Consider the following 19,293-nt stretch of genomic DNA (forward strand, 5'->3'; position numbering starts at 1 on the left):
AAATGGGTTTTGGACTAAAGGGACTGGGGTCCAGACGTTGCTCCGCTGTGAGAGGTAGGATAGTTGGACCAACCCAACCTAGAGGTAGCGTAGCTGAGGGCTGCCCCCTTCCTTTTTTGGCCTTGCTGGCATCATTGCCAGATGGTGCTGCTGGGAGGCTTCAGCCAGAGCCAACTCCCCTTCCCATGGCTCTCTGACTCACTGTTGTTGTTGTTCTTTAACTCCGGCTGGCAGCTAAGCACCACACAGCCCCTCACTTACTCCCTCCAAGTGGGATGGGGGCGAGAATCGGAAGGGTAAAAGTGAGAAGAATCATGGGTTGAGATAAAGACAGTTTAGTAATTAAAAAGAATTGCAAGGAAAAAAAAAACACCACCAAGAAGAAAGGAAAATAAAACCAAGACAAAGAAGTGATGCAAATGGAAACAGTTGCTCAACTACCAACCGACGGGTGCTCAGCCAGTCCCCGAGCAACGACAGCCCCCGCCAACCTCACCCCTCCAGTTTTATTGTGGAGCATGACGTTATACGGTATGGAATATCCCTTTGGTCAGTTGGGGTCAGCTGTGCCAGCTGTGTCTCCTCCCAACTTCTTGTGCACTCCCAGCCTACTCACTGGCAGGGCAGTCTGAGCAACAGAAAAGGCCTTGATGCTGTGCAAGCACTGCTCAGCAACAACAAAAAACCATCCCTGTATTATCAAAACTATTTTCAGCACAAATCCAAAACATAGCCCCATAGAAGCTACTATGAAGAAACTTAACTCTGTCCCAGGCAAAACCAGTCCACTCACTGACTTGCCTTTCCAGCTTGAACCCAGACGTGTAAGACAAGAGCCTGAGCCAGAACACGAGCAGGACAGCCTAAAAGTCTGTGCACACTTGCAGCCCTATGATCTTACTGGGGTTTTGGAGAAAAGCTGGGATAGCTCTCATGTCTGGAGCGTGCAGTGGCTCTGCAAAACAGAAGGCAAGATTGCAACCCTGCCCTCCATAAGAGCAGATTTTTGTCCCCTCAGGGACCTGCCAGGCAGAATCCTTTGGGAAAGTGCCCTGGGGGGTCAAAGAAGCCCAGGGGGAATGTGAAATACAGCAGTTAAGATCTGATGGTAATAACGTTAAGGAAATCACCATAACAAGCTCCATCTGGTCCACTTCCTAAAGGATCTACCAAGGAGGAAGTAGAAGAGCTGTGAATGAAGGAGGGAAGGTGAAAAAAGAGGTGGAGAGGGAGTGAAGGTATTTTAGGGGTTTTTTGGCTGTTTCTCACCATCCTGCTCTACTTTTAATTGGCAATATGTTAAATGAATCTTCCCGACGTCAAGTCTGGTTTGCCTGTGATGGTAATTGGTAAGTAATCCCTCGTCTTTACCTCGAGCAACAACCTTTTTCCCCTTACTTTCTCGTCCTGTCCTGTTGAGGAGCGGGAGAGAGAGAGAGAGCAAGCAGCCTGGTGGCTGTCTGGAAGCCAAAGGCTGTTCCCCATGAGCTCTAGGCTTTGGGAGAGGAGGGAGCTAGGAGGAGAAACCCAGTAGAGTTCTCCTCTCTTGGCATGCTGGCAGGAGGCCCTTCTGGGCAAGGCTGAGCTCTGGGGAAAGGGCCCTCCGTTCTCCCCTGGCACCCCTATTTCCACTGCAGATCCACAGAGGCTCTTTCTGTGAGGGGTTGGGGGTAGTGGCCTGAGGGAAAAGGGGAAGGTGATGAGAGAGCTTCTGCCATGGAACTGTTCTTCCCCTGCACCCCTGGATGGGATTGCACTTGCCATGAGCTGCAGAGAGCGAGCATGGGCTGTTCTGATCGGTGCTCTCTCTACAGTACCATGGGAGGAACTGTCAGACGCTCATCTGTGTCATCTTGCAGGCCCATGCAAATAACCTGTCTGTCCTGGAGCTGCTCTGTCTGATGGGAGTTGGGGATGTGCAGTCTGCAAGACACCTCAGCCCTGCAAACCTGTGTAACCAACCGCTGGGCTGCACGGAGCACCGTATGGGTGTGACGGAAGAATAGGAGGCTTGCCCTAGCTATCCTTGCCCTTGGGTGCATGCCATGCCCCCTCCTTCTGGAGATGGGTGGGAAGGTGAGGAGGAGGAGGCTCTGGGCTCTAACCAAAGCGATTTCTCCTACCATGCCCTCCTTCCTTCCTCATGGCCATCTTGGGTCTGAGCCGTCTCCCCCAGCACAGCTCCTTCCAGAGCAAGAGGAACTGCCTTGAGTGTTTGTGGGGCTGCTGACCTCCCAGGACCTCCTGCAGCACTGGGGTCCTCCCATGAAGACAGCACAAGTTGGGATCACTATCTGTGAAGCCAAGGGGAATATTTCTGGGCAGAGATGCAGCAAGGGAAGGGCTGATGGTCACTGGCTGTGGAGTAGCCAGCAGTGCTGTCCTCAGCTCCAAGGGACCATGACCAAAGGAGGCCCACAGGCAGTGTGTCCTGCTCTCCCATTGCTCTAGGAAGGAGAAAGACTTGCTCACCCATTTGCTCCTCCCCACCGTATCTTTTTTCTCCCTGTACAGCTTTAGAGAGCACCCAGAGAGGAAAGGACCACACAGAGCCAGAGGCTGGCATGCAGCAGAGTTTAATGAATCTAAAGAGGGAAACAAGATGTCTCCGAGAGGAGGCCACAGTGAAAGGATCTCCATGGGCAGCCAAGAGCCCCACAGAGGGAGCGGGGCAGGTAGGTCCACCCTAAGCTGGCTTTGGTGGGCCTCATGGCCCAGGGGAGCAGAAAACAACTAAGAAAAAGGAGGGAAAGGAGAGAGTGGAGGGAGAGAGTGAGAGGCATCAGCCATGTTTTCAGAGAGCCCAGCTGGCCCCTTCCAAAGGGCTGTCATCTTTAGCAGGAGGAGCAGGGCATACCCAGCCTCTCTCAAAGCAATGGCCACGATCTCTGTCGTTCAGTCTGGCATCGTCTTCTGGGTTCCCGAGGGTCCTTGTCTGGGCTGTCACAAGCCCCCTTGTCTGGGCTTTAGCAGGGGGGGCACCTTCTGCTGCCACAGTAGTGGCTGTAAATGCAGGAGAGGTCACAGCACCCAGCAGTTGATGGGCACTCCATCACAGCTGAGGATGCTGCCAACGGTGCGGAGCCCTGGATGGCCATGAAGATGGTGTCTGTCCTCTCTGAGGGGGAGAGGTATTTCCCAAACATCTTTGGGAGAAAGGAGGGGAGAGAAATCACAGTGCCCAGAGTGCCCTGTCAAGGGTGCTTGGCTAAGAAGTGAGAGCTGCTCTGGAAGGACATGTTGGGCAGTGCTGGAGCAGTGCCTCCTGAAGGTCCCCCTTGAGCCTTCTTTCTATGTGCCTCTCTGTTGCACAGGCAGAGTTTGAGCCCACCCCTGGGGACTGGGGCAGGCATGGTAGACCCACTGGGTCCTTGTGTCCACCACAGTCCCCTGCTGACCCATGGCCAGACAAGCCAGAAGGTCTCCACTTCCTGGTCCCCCTGCTGCCCGGTTAGGAGGGGAAGCATCAATAGGAATGATGGAGAGCTTGAGACGGCAGACTGAAGGCATCAGGGAGGAATCTGACTGGCAGAGGAAGAGAATCCCCTATGCTCATGGTCCCAGGCCGATGCCAGCTGGGCGTGGCAGGAATCACACTGGAGGAGTCAGAGCATGCGGCTGCAGCTTCTCCAGATGAAAGGCTTCATTGGGCAAATGCCAAACCATTTTGCCAGGGTGCTTGCTTTTAAGGAAAAGCTTTTCAGAGCAGAGCCAGTGGGTGACTTCCCCTGTTTGGAGATGCCAGGTGATGCTGGCAACACCTCATGCCGTGTAGGTGCTGTTTTTGGGTGTCATTGGCTCCAGCCCTGATGTTCACCACCTTCCTCCTCTCAGTTTCCCCAGGCTCTCATTCTTTTTCCCTTAGCTCCTGGCTCTGGCCAAGGGTCAGTCGGGGGAGAGGGCTCTCCCATCCCCCCAGAGCCAGCAGAACCCTGTAGCCTCAAAGCTTTTACATGAGGCAGGAGTGAGAACCCTGGGAAACAGCTCAGCCCCTCAAGGCTGCCTGGAGGCAGCATGAAAAGAGTTGGCCTGTGTTCAAGGTTGTCCTCAGTGAGACCTGAGTGCTGTGGCCCTGTCCGTGTTCCCTCAGACAACGAGGGACTGAGACTGTGCCAGTGCCTGGCACTGTGGTGGAGAGTTTTCACTAGGGGCCTAAGGAACTGGCTGGGCCCAGGTGTGAGGTCAGGCACAACTGTGTTCACGCACGCATGCACTAACACGTACCCAACATGCGCAAGTGTACACAACAATATACACAGATGCACAGACACAAGCAAATGTGCAGAAGGACACAGATATGTGTGATTGCATACAAGTACTCACACCTGTGCAAAAAAAGACACACATACACAGAAACATGATCTCACCAGGTGTGCGCACACACAAGCATACAAGCACGTAGATGCGCATGCAGATAATCACCCAGGCTGGTACACAATCACGCTCCCACGCACATTATTGCAGATAAGCACGTGGGGGCAGAGGGAATAGGAAGGGGTGTGAACAAGAAGCTGCTGGGGACCTCCCTGCTAGAGCAGGAACGGGGGGACTCTAAGCAGGACAGATGCACGGGCAGCATTGTTAAAGGAGTCTCAGGGACTGCCCAGAGAAAGGAGGAGACCAAAGAGGTTGGCAACTTCCTCCTGAGGGCAGCTTAAGGTGAAAAAGAGAGTTGAAAAGCTGAAGTGCAGCACGCCTGCCTGGGAAGATAACAGCCACTGACTGTTGGAGTGAGCCGGGAGGGAAGGAAAGAGGAGGACAGGGCACACACTCACAGGAGCCCTTGGGTAATGAGCCAAGGATTGCAGGACTGGAAGCAGCTGGGGCCCTTCCTGTCAGCAGGATCAGAAAAAACACCCACCAGAGTGCCCCACGCGGACATCACCTGCCTCCATTGGACCGCTCTGGCAATTAGTCCGGGTCTTCTGCCTGCACTGACGCATCCTTGTCCCCGAAATCATGGGGCCTCTCATCCCAGCATTCAAAGGAAGCGTCCTGATGAAATGGGCATGACATAAAGGAGGAAATGCAAAGGCAGCATAGAGGGAAACAGTAACACATCCCTGAGATGTTTCCATTCATTAGGAGCATGCAGGAAAATTGTGGCTTGTGCAGAAGCTGCCTTTGGGCCCTGAGGCCAGTATAAAAGCCAGTTCAACTGGTCGCTCTCTCAACCCCTCCTGTCACCTCCTTCTCCTTGGGAACCAGGTGAGTTGGAACCCCTTTTCTCATCTAGTTCCTCCTCCAGGAGAGGGTCTTGCTTTCAAGGAAACTTCAGTTGATACATGCTGCTTGGTCTTATGTTAATGCTCTGAGATCGTGGTCGTGGGAGAGAACAGAGGAGAAATGGTCTGTCATGGAAAGAGGCTGAGGCTGGGCTGAGGTAGCTTTTTGGCTACTGAACAGGCAGGAGCATCCTGGGGCCTGGCTGCTATCTGAAGGATCCTGCTGGGGTCAGGCAAAGAAGCCCTTGTTCCCGCCTGCACAGCCACCACCTCCCCACCCAGCAGGTGTCTTGGCTTGCTTTTGGTGGGGTTGCAGGCTGTTCCTCAGGTGTCCCTGTGCTCTGCTTCCTCCCTGCCCTCTCTCCCAGGTGCAGCATCAGCCCCGAGACACGTCCTGCTCCAACAAGTGCCAGCCCTGCCAGCCCTGCCAGCCCTGCTGCCCAACCCCGCTGGCCAACAGCTGCAATGAGCCCTGTGTCAGGCAGTGCCAGAGCTCCACCGTTGTCATCCAGCCCTCCCCCGTGGTGGTGACCCTGCCCAGCCCCATCCTCAGCTCCTACCCGCAGAACGCTGTTGTGGGATCCTCCACCTCTGCTGCTGCTGGCAGCATCCTCAGCTGTGATGGAGTGCCCATCACCTCTGGGTGCTGTGACCTCTCCTGTATCACCAGCCGCTACTGTGGCAGCAAAAGGTGCCACCCCTGCTAAAACCACTTCTGGCAGCCTAGACAAGGACCCCCGGGAACCCAGAAGATGATGCCAAACTGAACAACGGAGATCGTGGCCATTGCTTTGAGAGAGGCTGAGCACGGCCTGCACCTCCTGCAAAGGGTGTCAGCCCTTGGAAGGGGCCAGCCTGGGCTCCCTGAAAACATGGCCAATGCCTCCCATTCCCTTCCTCCATTCTCTCCTTTCCTTCCTTTTCCTTAGTGGTTTTCTGCTCCCTGGGCCATGAAGCCCACCAAAACCAGCTTGGGAGGGACCTGCCTGCCCCTCTCCCTCTGTCAGGCAGCCAGAGGAGTACCCTGTGGGAACTCTCCCTTGATCATGGGGCACTGACTCTTGGTTGCCCATAGGGATCCTTTCACTGTGGCATCCCCTCAGAGACATCTTGTTTCCCTCTTTAGACTCATTAAACTCTGCTGCATCCCAGCATCTGGCTCTATGTGGTCCTTTCCCCTCTGGATGTTTGAGGGATGGTGTGCTAGTGAGATCCTTCAGTGTGCCATCTCAGTGAAAGCAGGGGATGGAGATCGATGTGGCAGCAAAGATGCAAGAGTTATTGATGTGTTAGGAACCACGGAAGCGCCTGAGAATGGCCAGGTAGGAAATAGGGCTTCTCCCCCCAAAAAGGTGGCAGGATCAGTAGTCTAACTGAAGTGCAACAAACAGGAGATGCTGGAAGCCATTGTGCAGCAGGAAAACTATGATATAGTTGCCATCATGGAAACATGGTGGGATGACTCGCACAACTGAAGTGCTGCAATGGATGGCTACAAACTCTTCAGAAGGGATAGGCAAGGAAGGAGAGGCAGTGGTATGTATGTTAGGGAGTGTTTGACTGTCTAGAGCTTAAGGATAGTGACGATAGGGTTGAGTGCTTATGGGTAAGAATCAGGGGGAAGGCAGATATCATGGTGGGAGTCTGTTATAGAGCACCCAACCAGGATGAAGACAAAATATTCTATAAGCAGCTGGGGGAAGTCTCAGAATCACTAGCCCTTGATCTCATGGGGGACTTCAATTTACTAGATGTCTGCTGGGAAATACAATACAGCAGAGAGGAAACAGTCTAGGAGGTTTCTGGAATGTGTGGAAGATAACTCCTTGACACAGTTGCTGGGGGAGCCAAGTAGGAAAGGCGCCCCACTGGACCTGTTGTTTGTGAAACAACTGGTGTTCAGTGTACAGTACTGGTGTGCTCGCACCGGTGTTCAGTTTTGAGCCCCTCACTACAGGAAAGACATTGAGGCACTGGAGCCTGTCCAAAGATGGGCAACGAAGCTGGTGAAGGGTCTAGAGCACAAGTCTTATGAGGAGCTGCAGAAGGAATTGGGGTTGTTTAGCCTGGAGAAAAGGAGGCTCAGGGGACACCTTATTGCTATCACTCTCTACAACTACCTGAAAGGAGGTTGTAGCGAGGTGGGTGTTGGTCTCTTCTCCCAAGCAACAAGTAATAGGACAGGAGGACATGGCCTCAAGTTGCCCCAGGGGAGGTTTTGATTGGATATTAGGAGAAATTTCTTCAGTGAAAGGGTTGTCAAGCAGTGGAATAGGCTGCCCAGGCAAGTGGTGGAGTCACCATCCCTGGAGGTACTTAAAAGACTTATAGATGGGGTGCTCAGGGACATGGCTTAGTGGTGGACTTCACAGGGCTAGGTTAATGGTTGGACTTGATGATCTTAAAGGTCTTTTCCAACGTACACGACTCTATGATTCTCTGACTCTAAGATTCTAAAGGTGTCCAGGGAGAAAGAAGATGAGCTGGGAGGGAATAAATGGGTGAGCAAGTGGACCCTTTCTCATTCCTAGAGGATTGGGAGGGCAGGACACACTGCCTGTAGGCCTCTTTCAATCACGGTCCCTTGGAGCTGAGGATAGCACCTCTGGCTCCTGCACAGCCAGTGACCATCAGCCCTTCCCTTGCTGCATCTCTGCCCAGAAATACTCCCCTTGGCTTCACAGATGGTGATCCCAACTTGTGCTGTCTTCATGGGAGGACCCCAGTGCTGCAGGAGGTCCTGGGAGGTCAGCAGCCCCACAAACACTCAAGGCAGTTCCTCTTGCTCTGGAAGGAGCTGTGCTGGGGGAGACGGCTCAGACCCAAGATGGCCATGAGGATGGAAGGAGGGCATGGTAGGAGAAATCGCCAGAGCGTCCTCCTCCTCACCTTCCTACCCATCTCCAGAAGGAGGGGGCATGGCATGCACCCAAGGGCAAGGATAGCTAGGGCAAGCCTCCTATTCTTCCGTCACACCCATACGGTGCTCCGTGCAGCCCAGCGGTTGGTTACACAGGTTTGCAGGGCTGAGGTGTCTTGCAGACTGCACATCCCCAACTCCCATCAGACAGAGCAGCTCCAGGACAGACAGGTTATTTGCATGGGCCTGCAAGATGACACAGATGAGCGTCTGACAGTTCCTCCCATGGTACTGTAGAGAGAGCACCGATCAGAACAGCCCATGCTCGCTCTCTGCAGCTCATGGCAAGTGCAATCCCATCCGGGGGTGAAGGGGAAGAACAGTTCCATGGCAGAAGCTCTCTCACCACCTTCCCCTTTTCCCTCAGGCCACTACCCCCAACCCCTCACAGAAAGAGCCTCTGTGGATCTGCAGTGGAAATAGGGGTGCCAGGGGAGAACGGAGGGCCCTTTCCCCAGAGCTCAGCCTTGCCCAGAAGGGCCTCCTGCCAGCATGCCAAGAGAGGAGAACTCTACTGGGTTTCTCCTCCTAGCTCCCTCCTCTCCCGAAGCCTACAGCTCATGGGGAACAGCCTTTAGTGCTTGAATCGCGGAAATTTGGTTCTACAAAGACAGCCGACATCTTCTGCACTGACCTATCTGTGAAACATTGAGAGGGAATGGGCTGGAAAAGAGAGGTGATAAGGGATGGATGGTTGGGGAAAGAAATGCAGGTGAATGGGGTCTGAGACAACCAAGGGAGCAGGTGTTTCTTCTCTGTCATCAGTTCTCATGCAGGACCCTTGCTAACAGAGGCAGAAAGAGCTGAAGCAAGCAGGTCATCAGCACAGTAGGTCCCATTCACAGCTTTCCTCCCACATGGTCTTTGGGGTCTCCTTGTTCACTGGAGGCTACGGCAGGAGGGTTGGTGGGCTGTGCTCTGCCATGGCTGTAAACCTGCCACTAGTTCCCAGGTACACAAGCACAAAGGCCAATTGACATCATTGCCCACCACCCTCTGAGGGGAACAACAGTGGGAGAAAGAGACTGCTCCTGATGGCACAGATACAAGCAGAAAAAAAGCATGTAAATGACAAACGCTCACGGCACTTCTAATTACTTCTATTTCTCCCTCATCTATGGGACAGCACGAGAAAGTAAGATTGTCATGGTTCAATCCCACAGAGCTGCCCTCTCACCTTCCCCCCTGACCCCAGTGGGATGGGAGAGAGAATCGGGAAAAAAAAATGTAAAACCCATGGGCTGAGATAAAGACAGTTTAATAGGACAGCAAAGGAAAATAACATAATAATAATAATGATGATGATAAAAGAATACACAAAAAGGGGATGCACAATGCAACTGCTCACCACCCGCCGCCCAATGCCCAGCCCATCCCCGAGCAGCAATCGCTGCCCTCCAGCCAACTCCCCGCAGTGTATATAGTGAGCATGATGTCATATGGCATGGAATATCCCTTTGGCCAGCTTGGATTATCTGCCCTGGCTATGATCCCTCCCAGCTTCTTGTGCACCTGGCAGAGCATGGGAAGCAGAAAAGTCCTTGACTACTCAAGCACTACTTAGCCACAACTAAAACACCAGGGTGTTATCAACATTATTCTCATACTAAATCCAAAATAGAGCGCTACACCGGCTACTAGGAAGAAAATTAATTCTATCCCAGCCAAAACTAGGACAAAGGTGAGAAAGGTTGTGGGTCGAGATAATGATAGGGGGTTTACTGGCCAATTAACATCACAGGCAAAACAGACCTCACTTGGGGAAGTTTCATTTAAATTATTACCAATGAAAAGTAGAACAGGATGGTGAGAAACAGCCAAAAAAACCCTGAAATACCTTTACGCCATCCTCATCTCACAGCCTCAACTTCCCTCCTTGTTGGTGTTGCCTGAGGAGCCGCAGAGACTGCACAGAGAGGGATGAGGCAAATGAGCTCAGCAAAATTGTCCTGAGAGCCCCGTTAGTGCTGCAGCAGTGTCAAACTCACCCAGCAGAAGCCCACCTGCATGCAAGAGTGAGCGACCATCAGAGAGAGATGGGGGGGAGCAAGAGAAGAGGATATGGCATCTCCTCTCACATGACAGTCCTTGGGCATCTGGATGAGAAACATGAGAATGGTGCCCATTTCCTGACAAGTTGGTCACAAGCAAGCCCACAGGAATGACCCAGGTGCACATCACCTGCCTGCACGGGATGCCATCAGCACTTGAGCTGAGTCTTCTGCCTGCGCTGACGTGTTTCTGCCCCGGAAATCCTCGGGCCTCTCAACCCGGCACTTACGGAAGCCTTCATATGGACAAGCAGGAGGCAGGAAATGAAAGCCAGGAAATGAAAAGGTAGGAAAACCAGAAACAGGAAATCAGAACACAGCCCATACCATTAGCTGGGATGTTTTGCATTTGACATGAGCTGGTCAGAAAATTATTACTTCCACAAAGGGTGCTTCTGGGCCTGAGGCAGTGCAGGACTACTATAAAAGGCAGCCCCGCTCTCTGCTCTCTCATCCACTTCTCTCGCCTCCTTCTCCTTGGGAATCAGGTGAGTGTGAAGCCTCTTCTCCTCCTCCTTCAAGACCAGGTCTTTCCTCCCTGTGTGTCTCAGCTGACAGGGGCTGTCCTAGCCCAGGGCTGGGAGCTGCTTCTCATGGGAGAGGGAAGGGGAGAGCAGGTCTTCCGCAGAAAGGCTGGGACTTAGTTGAGGTGTCTCCTGGGCTTTGAGCTGGGCAGCATATGCTGGGCCAGGAGGTACCTTGACTCCACTGTGGTTGGATGCAGTGCTGCTCCCCATGTGTCCTCATTTTCTGCTTCCCCCTGCCCTCCCTCCCAGGTGCTCCTCTGACCCAGAGACATGTCCTGCTACGAGAAGTGCCAGCCCTGTGAGCCCTGCCAGCCCTGCCAACCCTGCCAGCCCTGTGGCCCGACCCCGCTGGCCAACAGCTGCAATGAGCCCTGTGTCAGGCAGTGCCAGAACTCCAACGTCGTCATTCAGCCCCCTCTCGTGGTGGTGACCCTGCCCGGCCCCATCCTCAGCTCCTACCCACAGAACACCGTTGTGGGATCCTCCACCTCTGCTGCTGTTGGCAGCATCCTCAGCTGTGATGGAGTGCCCATCAACACTCCGTGCTGTGACCTCTCCTGCATTTACAGCCGCTACTGTGGCAACAGATGTCGGCCCTGCTAGAGCTGCTGGCAACATCCTTGGGCAAGAACCTCCAGGACCTCAGAACATGGTGCTGGACAGGAGATAGAGTTTCAGGGCATTGTATTTAGAGCTTTGGCACATTGTTTCCTTCTTCTACTCTCTTCTCTCTCTTCCTTACCTTTCCTGTTGCCACTTACCAACGCCAGCCTAGTGGGGACCTGTTGGCCTCCCTCCCTCTGCAAGGGCAGGACACCCTGCAGGAGCTCCACTGCATCTTAGTGGCTGTCCCTCGTGCTCCCTGTGAGCCACCTCCTTTTCTTCTTTAGACTCATTAAAGTTGTGCTGCATTCAAGCCTGGGCCTCCGAGTCCTCCTTCCTTCTGTGGCAACTCTTCCAGTCTGCTGAGGGAAAAAGGGGGAGGAAGGGGAGGGTGGGACTCCCTGCAGTGGATTTTGGTTTGTGCCCTTGCCCTTGGAGCTGAGGAAGACACCCCTGGTTGCTCCACAGCTAACGGCCATCAGTGAGGAGATGGCTCCAAAGGATGGCAGGAGTGGGGATGGGGACACAATAATGCCTGGGGACAGTCCACAGCCTCATCTCTGCTCCCCTCCGTTACCCGATCTAGGGTCCATGGCCAGCACACATGGGCACAGGCAGATGAGATAGGTACCTCATACAGTCCTTCAGCACCTGGCAGGGCCCAGGAGCTCTCCAGATATGCAGGGCTGAGGTAATTCACAAGTTAGGACTGCTATCAGCCACACTCAGGCTACACAATGGAGTCCCCACTCCCTGTCAACCCAACACCCCCATGGGCACTGCAGCTCCAGGAGAGCACCCAGTGACCAAAGACCCACTTTCTGGCCACCACCCCATTTACAGGCAGATGGTGACTGGGCAGATGGCAACAGTGCACAGAGCATCCCCACAGCGACTTGGGCTCTATGTGGTCCAATGACCCCTGCCTTCTCATGGCTTGTTTCAGGTGTCCATCTTCCTGTCCAAATGACTTGTGGCTTCACTATTAATGTCAACATTTAGGTATGTTTTTCAATGATACTTGAAAATTTCTTTTTAGACCTTGGCCTTCAGCTCTGGGCAATCAGGTATCGGTGGTCTCCTGGGTGCAGAAAAGGAACTCCTGAAGGCACTGCTGGGCTCAAAATAAAGGCTCAGGCACACAGCGCCCCCTGAACCACATGAGGTTCCACTCATGCTCCTCCTGCCCTCAATTTGGGGCAGAGACACCATCTTCCTCCACCTCTCTGGGCACTGGGCACATTCTTGCTGTGCACAGAAACCAAGGCTTCACCTCCTCCTAATGAGACCTGCTGCCTAATGAGACACTGGGGTCAGTTGCCAGCACCCAGGCATCTCCAGTTCCTCTTCACATTACCCCCACTGGCAGCCCCACGGTTCCAGCTTCGCTTGTGCCCTAGTGACACGGCGGTACAGGATAGTCACCGATCCAACCATAGCACCGATCCAACAAACACAGGTGATGACTCTGCCCATACTCAGCTTCCCTGGCTCCACAAGTGCTCTGAGGCAGGGCCAGCCCGAGCTCTCCTCACACCACCACTGCTCCTCACATGCAGCTCAGGGTCTTCCCAGTACTGCAGTCTTTGCTATTCCTTGCCTGCAGTGTATGTCTCTCTAGGTGAACAAGTCTATGAAATGAAAAGGATATTAGCCATGCAGCATCCCATTTTCTCTGAAAAAAATGTTAGTCTTCATTGCAATACACTCTTTTAGAACGCAGATTTTCTTTGTCATGACAGTGGTGCGGTGGCGCAGTTTGCATATGGTGACATCACAATTGAAGGACATCACTGAGAGGATCATAGAATCATGGAATAGTCCAGGTTGGAAGGTTGTATTGGGCTTATGTGGCAAGTTTTTGGTAGAGGAGGGATCTGCAGGTTTCTGTGAGAAGATGCCAGAAGCTGTCCTTGGTCTAGGAGGGCACTTAGCAACAACTGAAAACGTCAGGGTGTTATCAACATTCTTCTCATACTAAATCCAAAACACAGCACTAGGAAGAAATTTAACCCTATCCCAGCCGAAACCGGGACACAAGGTCAGTGAAGAAGGGGGAGGAGGTGTTCTAGGCGCCAGAGCAGAGAGTCCCCCGCAGCTCATGATGAAGATCATGGTGATGCTCCCTGCAGGAGCAGAGATCCACCCTGCAGCCCATGGAGGACCCCATGCCGGAGCGGGTGGATTTCTGGTTTGCTAGAACTGACCATTGCAATTAAATGGCTGATTCCCATTGCACCTCATTGTATGTGTGGTAATTCCTGGGTGCATTGGTTTCTTAACTGCCTCATTCTTAATTGCCTACTTCAAATGTTCAAGGTGCCTGTTAGCTATAATATAGACCATGGGTAGGGATTTCATCAAATGTGATTGGGAAGAGGAGAGAATGCTGGGTGAGAGGTACCATTGTCTTTGCCCAAGGGAGCTAATCTATGGAGGGACACTCACTAAGCTGAGCACCCCTCTGGAGGGTCTCAGGCCAAGCTGGGAAGTCACCAGCATGTCAGGGTCCAAACTGAAATCAGTGGGGTCCATGGCCAGGTAGAGGCACAAATGTGTCACAGCCAGAGCTGTAACTAAGGTTGGGGCCAAGCACTAGAACTTAAGCTTGAAAGCTGCTCCCATGGGAAGGGGAGTTGGCTCTGGCTGAAGCCTTCCAGCAGGATGATCTCAGCAAGGTCAACAAAGGGAAGAGGGTAGCCCTCACCTATACTACCTCTGGGCTACATTGGAGACAAGGCAGACGAGGATGGAGGATGCACTTAGGTCCCTTACAAAATACCTGCAGCCTCTGTTGCAAAGAGGCACTTGCCTGACCTCCCTCATGAAAGAGCAGCAGAGTTTGTGCAGTTTGACCTTGAATCACATGTCCCTACCTTCCTAGACACAGTTGCTGAGCACTCAGGTTCCATTTTTTGTGGGGGACATGGAAGTTCTGCTGCTTGAACACTAAAGGAGTCCTCAGCTGTTTGACTTTCCCTGTGCCACCCACAGAGAGTCACTTCTATATCTCACAACAGAGCAACATCTGGACCTCAGTCCCTTCAGTTCAATACCCATTTGGTGCAAGGTCTCGGCCACTGCCTCACTCAGCACCAGGCTGAGTGGTGGCATTGTCTTGGACATGGGGAGCCTTAGTGCCATCCCAGTCACCAGCAACACAGCATCATAAGGGAATACATTCAGGGATGATGGCCCGCATAGGTGGGCAGGCTTTCTTGGCCTTTCTCCCTGTACATAAAGCAAGAAAGGGAGGGCACAGGAGGCAGAGACTGCAGTTCAGTTCTCTGGGCACCTCTCTGCCAGGTCGAAGGCACCACCATTCAGCTGTAGACGGGCTCCTTCTGGCAAGGGCCACCCGCTACTCTGCGGTGCTCATGGACACACCAGGGCAGAGTCCCCCTGCTATGACCTGCACATGCCCTCATGATGAGGCTCACCCAAGTACAGACTGACACACGTGTGCTCATGCGTGCCTGCGTGGAACCATGCAAAACTCTGTACGCTCACCTAAAGCCAGGAAAACAGCATCAACTGTGGACTCTGTTGAGGAGATGCTGGGGACCACAGTGGCAGAACAGGACTGAAGTACCACAGGGAAGGACCGGGCCCCAGACATGCTCATGGTGTTGCCTGAGGAGCCGCAGAGGCTGCACAGAGAGGGATGAGGCAAATGAGCCCAGCCAAAACACTAGTCCTGAGACCACTATTGTTAGTGTTGCAGCAGTGTCAAACCGTCCCAGCAGAAGCCCACTTGCATGCAACGATGAGCGACCATCGGAGAAAGATGGGGGAAGCAAGAGAAGAAGATATGGGGCATCTACTCTCTGTCCTCGTTTCGGCTGGGATGGAGTTGATTTTCTTCCTCTTAGCTGATGTGGTGCTGTGTTTTGGATGTAGTATGAGAATAATGTTGATAACATACTGATGTTTTAGTTGTTGCTGAGTAATGTTTATGCTAGTCAAGGACTTTCATTTTCCTGTGCCCTGCCGGGTGAGCGGGGGGGCTGTTGGGGAGAGTGGCCAGGACAGCTGGCCCAACTGGCCAATGGACGATTACATGCCATATGACGTTATGCTCAGCATATAAAGCTGGGCGACAAAGAAGGAAAGGGAGGACATTCGGCGTGATGGCGTTTGTCTTCCCAAGTAATCGTTACGCGTGATGGACCCCGGCTTTCCTGGAGGTGGCTGAACACCTGCCTGCCGATGGGAAGTAGTGAATGAATTCCTTGCTTTGCTTTGCTTGCGCGCGCGGCTTTTGCTTTCCGTATTAAACCATCTTTATCTCAGCCAACGAGTTTTCTCACTTTTACCCTTCTGATTCTCTCCCCCGTCCCACCGAGGGGGACTGAGCGAATGGCTGTGTGGTGCTTAGTTGCTGCCTGGGGTTAAACCACGACACTCTCACATGGTAGTCCTTGGGCACAAGAAGCATGAGAGCGGTGTCCATTTCCTGACAACTTGGTCAAAAACAAAACCACAGGAATGACCCAGGTGCACATCACCTGCCTGCACGGGATGCCATCAGCACTTGAGCTGAGTCTTCTGCCTGCGCTGACGTGTTTCTGTCCCGGAAATCCTCAGGCCTCTCGTCCCGGCACTTACGGAAGCCTTCATATGGACAAGCACGTGGCATAAGCCAGGAAATGAAAAGGCAGGAAAACGAGAAACAGGAAACCAGAACACAGCCCATACCATTAGCTGGAATGTTTTGCATTTGAAAAATGCAAATGCTGGTCAGAAAATTATTACTTCCACAAAGGGTGCTTCTGGGCCTGAGGCAGTGCAGGACTACTATAAAAGGCAGCCCCGCTCTCTGCTCTCTCATCCACTGCTCTCGCCTCCTTCTCCTTGGGAATCAGGTGAGTGTGAAGCCTCTTCTCCTCCTCCTTCAAGACCAGGTCTTTCCTCCCTGTGTGTCTCAGCTGACAGGGGCTGTCCTAGCCCAGGGCTGGAGCTGCTTCTCATGGGAGAGGGAAGGGGAGAGCAGGTATTCCGCAGAGAGAGGCTGGGACTTAGTTGAAGTGTCTCCTGGGATTTGAGCTGGGCAGCGTATGCTGGGCCAGGAGGTACCTTGACTCCACTGTGGTTGGATGCAGTGCTGCTCCCCATGTGTCCTCATTTCCTGCTTCCCCCTGCCCTCTCTCCCAGGTGCTCCTCTGACCCAGAGACATGTCCTGCTACGAGAAGTGCCAGCCCTGCGAGCCCTGCCAGCCCTGCCAGCCCTGCCAACCCTGCCAGCCCTGCGGCCCGACCCCGCTGGCCAACAGTTGCAATGAGCCCTGTTTCAGGCAGTGCCAGAGCTCCATCGTTGTCATTGAGCCCTCTCCCGTGGTGGTGACCCTGCCCGGCCCCATCCTCAGCTCCTACCCACAGAACACCGTTGTGGGATCCTCCACCTCTGCTGCTGTTGGCAGCATCCTCAGCTGTAATGGAGTTCCCATCAACTCTGGGTGCTGTGACCTCTCCTGCATTACCAGCCGCTACTGTGGCAACAGATGTCAACCCTGCTAGAGCTGCTGGCAACGTCCTTGGGCAAGAGGCTCCAAGACCTCAGAACATGGTGCTGGACAGGAGATAGAGTTTCAGGGCATTGTATTTAGAGCTTTGGGACTTTGTTTCCTTCTTCTACTCTCTTCTCTCTCTTCCTTACCTTTCCTGTTGCCACCTCCCAATGCCAGCCTTGTGGGGACCTGTTGGCCTCCCTCCCTCTGCAAGGGCAGGACACCCTGCAGGAGCTCCACTGCATCTTAGTGGCTGTCCCTCGTGCTCCCTGTGAGCCACCTCCTTTTCTTCTTTAGACTCATTAAAGTTGTGCTGCATTCAAGCCTGGGCCTCCGAGTCCTCCTTCCTTCTGTGGCAACTCTTCCAGTCTGCTGAGGGAAAAAGGGGGAGGAAGGGGAGGGTGGGACTCCCTGCAGTGGATTTTGGTTTGTGCCCTTGCCCTTGGAGCTGAGGAAGACATCCCTAGCTCCTCCACCTCCAATGGCCATCAGTGAGGCTCAAAGGGATGGCAGGAGTGGGGATGGGGACACAATAGCGCCTGGGGACAGTCCACAGCCTCATCTCTGCCTTCCGCTCCCCTCCGTTACCCGATCTAGGGTCCATGGCCAGCACACATGGGCACAGGCAGATGAGATGGGGCCCAGATGAGGGCCCACGAGATGAGATGGGGCACAGGCCGATGAGGAGGCCCTAATTAAATGCCTCTATGAAAATACACTTAGCATGGGGAATAAACAAAACGAACTAGAGACATTCGCACACCTGCAGGGCTACGACCTTATGGCATCACGGAGTTATGCTGGGAGGGCTCCTGTGATTGGATTGTTGGAATGGAAGGATAAAGGCTCTTTAGGAAGGACAGGCAGGGGAGACGACAAGGGGGTATCGCCCTCTATGTCAATGACCAGTTGGAGTGCATGAAGCTCCGCCTGGGGATGGCTGAGGAGGCGACCGAGAGCATATGGGTCAGGATTAAAGGGAGGGCAGGGACATGTGGCATTATAGATGGGATGTCCTGGAGGCCATCCGACCAGGAAGGCCGAGTGGATGAAGGCCTCCATAGACAAATAGGAGCAGCTTCATGTTCACAATCCCTGGCCCTCATGGGGGACTTCAACCACCCCGATACCTCTTGGACGGACAACACAGCAGAGCATAAGCAATCCTAGAGGTTCCGGGAATGCATCGATGATAAATTTCTTCTCCAACTGACAGAGGAGCCAATGAGGAGAGGTGCTATGCTGGACCTTGTTCTCACCAACAAGGAAGGGCTGGTGGGGAATGTGAAGCTCAACGGCAGCCTTGGCTACAGTGACCATGAAATGGTGGGGTTCATGATCCTTAGGGCAGTGAGGATGATGAACAGCAAGCTCACTACCCTGGACTTCAGCAGAGCAGTCTTTGGCCTCTTCAGGGATCTGCTTGGTAGAGTACCATGGGATAAAGCCTTGGAAGGAAGAGGGCCTCAAGAAAGCTGGTTAATGTTCAAGGATCACCTCCTCCAAGCTCAGGAGCGATGCTCTATCAAAGAGGAAGTCAGGCAAAAACACCAGGAGGCCTGTATGGACAAACTCAAACACAAAAAGGTAGCCTACAGAGGGTGGAAGCAAGGACAGGTATCCTGGGAGGAACACAGAGAAATTGTCTGAGCAGTCTGGGTTCAGGTTAGGAAAGCTAAAGCCCTGATAGAATTAAATCTGGCCAGGGACATCAAAGGCAACAAGAAAAGCTTCTATAGGTATGTCAGGGATAAAAGGAAGACTAGGGCTGAGTGGTGGCATTGTCTTGGACATGAGGAACTTGTGTCCCATCCCAGTCACCAGCAACACTGCATCATAAGGGAATACATTCAGGGATGATGGCCCGCATAGGTGGGCAGGCTTTCTTGGCCTTTCTCCGTGTACATAAAGCAAGAAAGGGAGGTCACAGGAGGCAGAGACTGCATGTTGTGTCCCTGCAGGAGCAGATATCCACCCTGCAGCCCATGGAGGACTCCATGCCAGAACAGGTGGATGTACCCTGAAGTAAGCTGTGACCCTGTGAAGAGCCTGCGCTGGAACAGGTTCCTGGCAGGAACTGCGGTCCCGTGGAGAGAAGCCCACACTGGAACATCTCTTATGGAAGGACTCGTGACCCCATTGGGGACTCACGCTGGGGCAGTCTGTTCCTGAACAACTGCACCCTTTGGAAGGCATCTGCGCTGGAGCAGTTCATGAAGAAATGCAGCCCTTGGGAAGGATCTACGTTGGAGAATTTTGTGAAGGACTGTCTCCCATGGGTGGGACCCCACTGTGGAGCAGGGAAGCAGCTTGAGGAGGAAGGAGAGGCAGAGACTACGCGTAATCAATTGACCGCAACCCATTCCCCGTCCCCCGAGCCACTCAAAGGGGAGAAGGTAGAGACGACGGGAGTGAAGTTGAGCCCAGGAAGAAGGGAAGGTTTGGAGGAAGGTGGTTTTA

General features: G+C 53.3%; 2 pseudogenes; both read left to right on the forward strand.

Annotated features, from left to right (window-relative positions):
• Nucleotides 1-10,550: 10,550 nt before the first annotated feature.
• Nucleotides 10,551-11,326, forward strand: LOC142092107 (feather keratin Cos2-3-like; annotated as a pseudogene).
• Nucleotides 11,327-14,517: 3,191 nt separating this feature from the next.
• Nucleotides 14,518-16,843, forward strand: LOC142091781 (feather keratin Cos2-3-like; annotated as a pseudogene).
• Nucleotides 16,844-19,293: the final 2,450 nt, after the last annotated feature.

The sequence above is a fragment of the Calonectris borealis genome, chromosome 22, assembly GCF_964195595.1.
Source record: "Calonectris borealis chromosome 22, bCalBor7.hap1.2, whole genome shotgun sequence".
Lineage (NCBI taxonomy): Eukaryota > Metazoa > Chordata > Aves > Procellariiformes > Procellariidae > Calonectris > Calonectris borealis.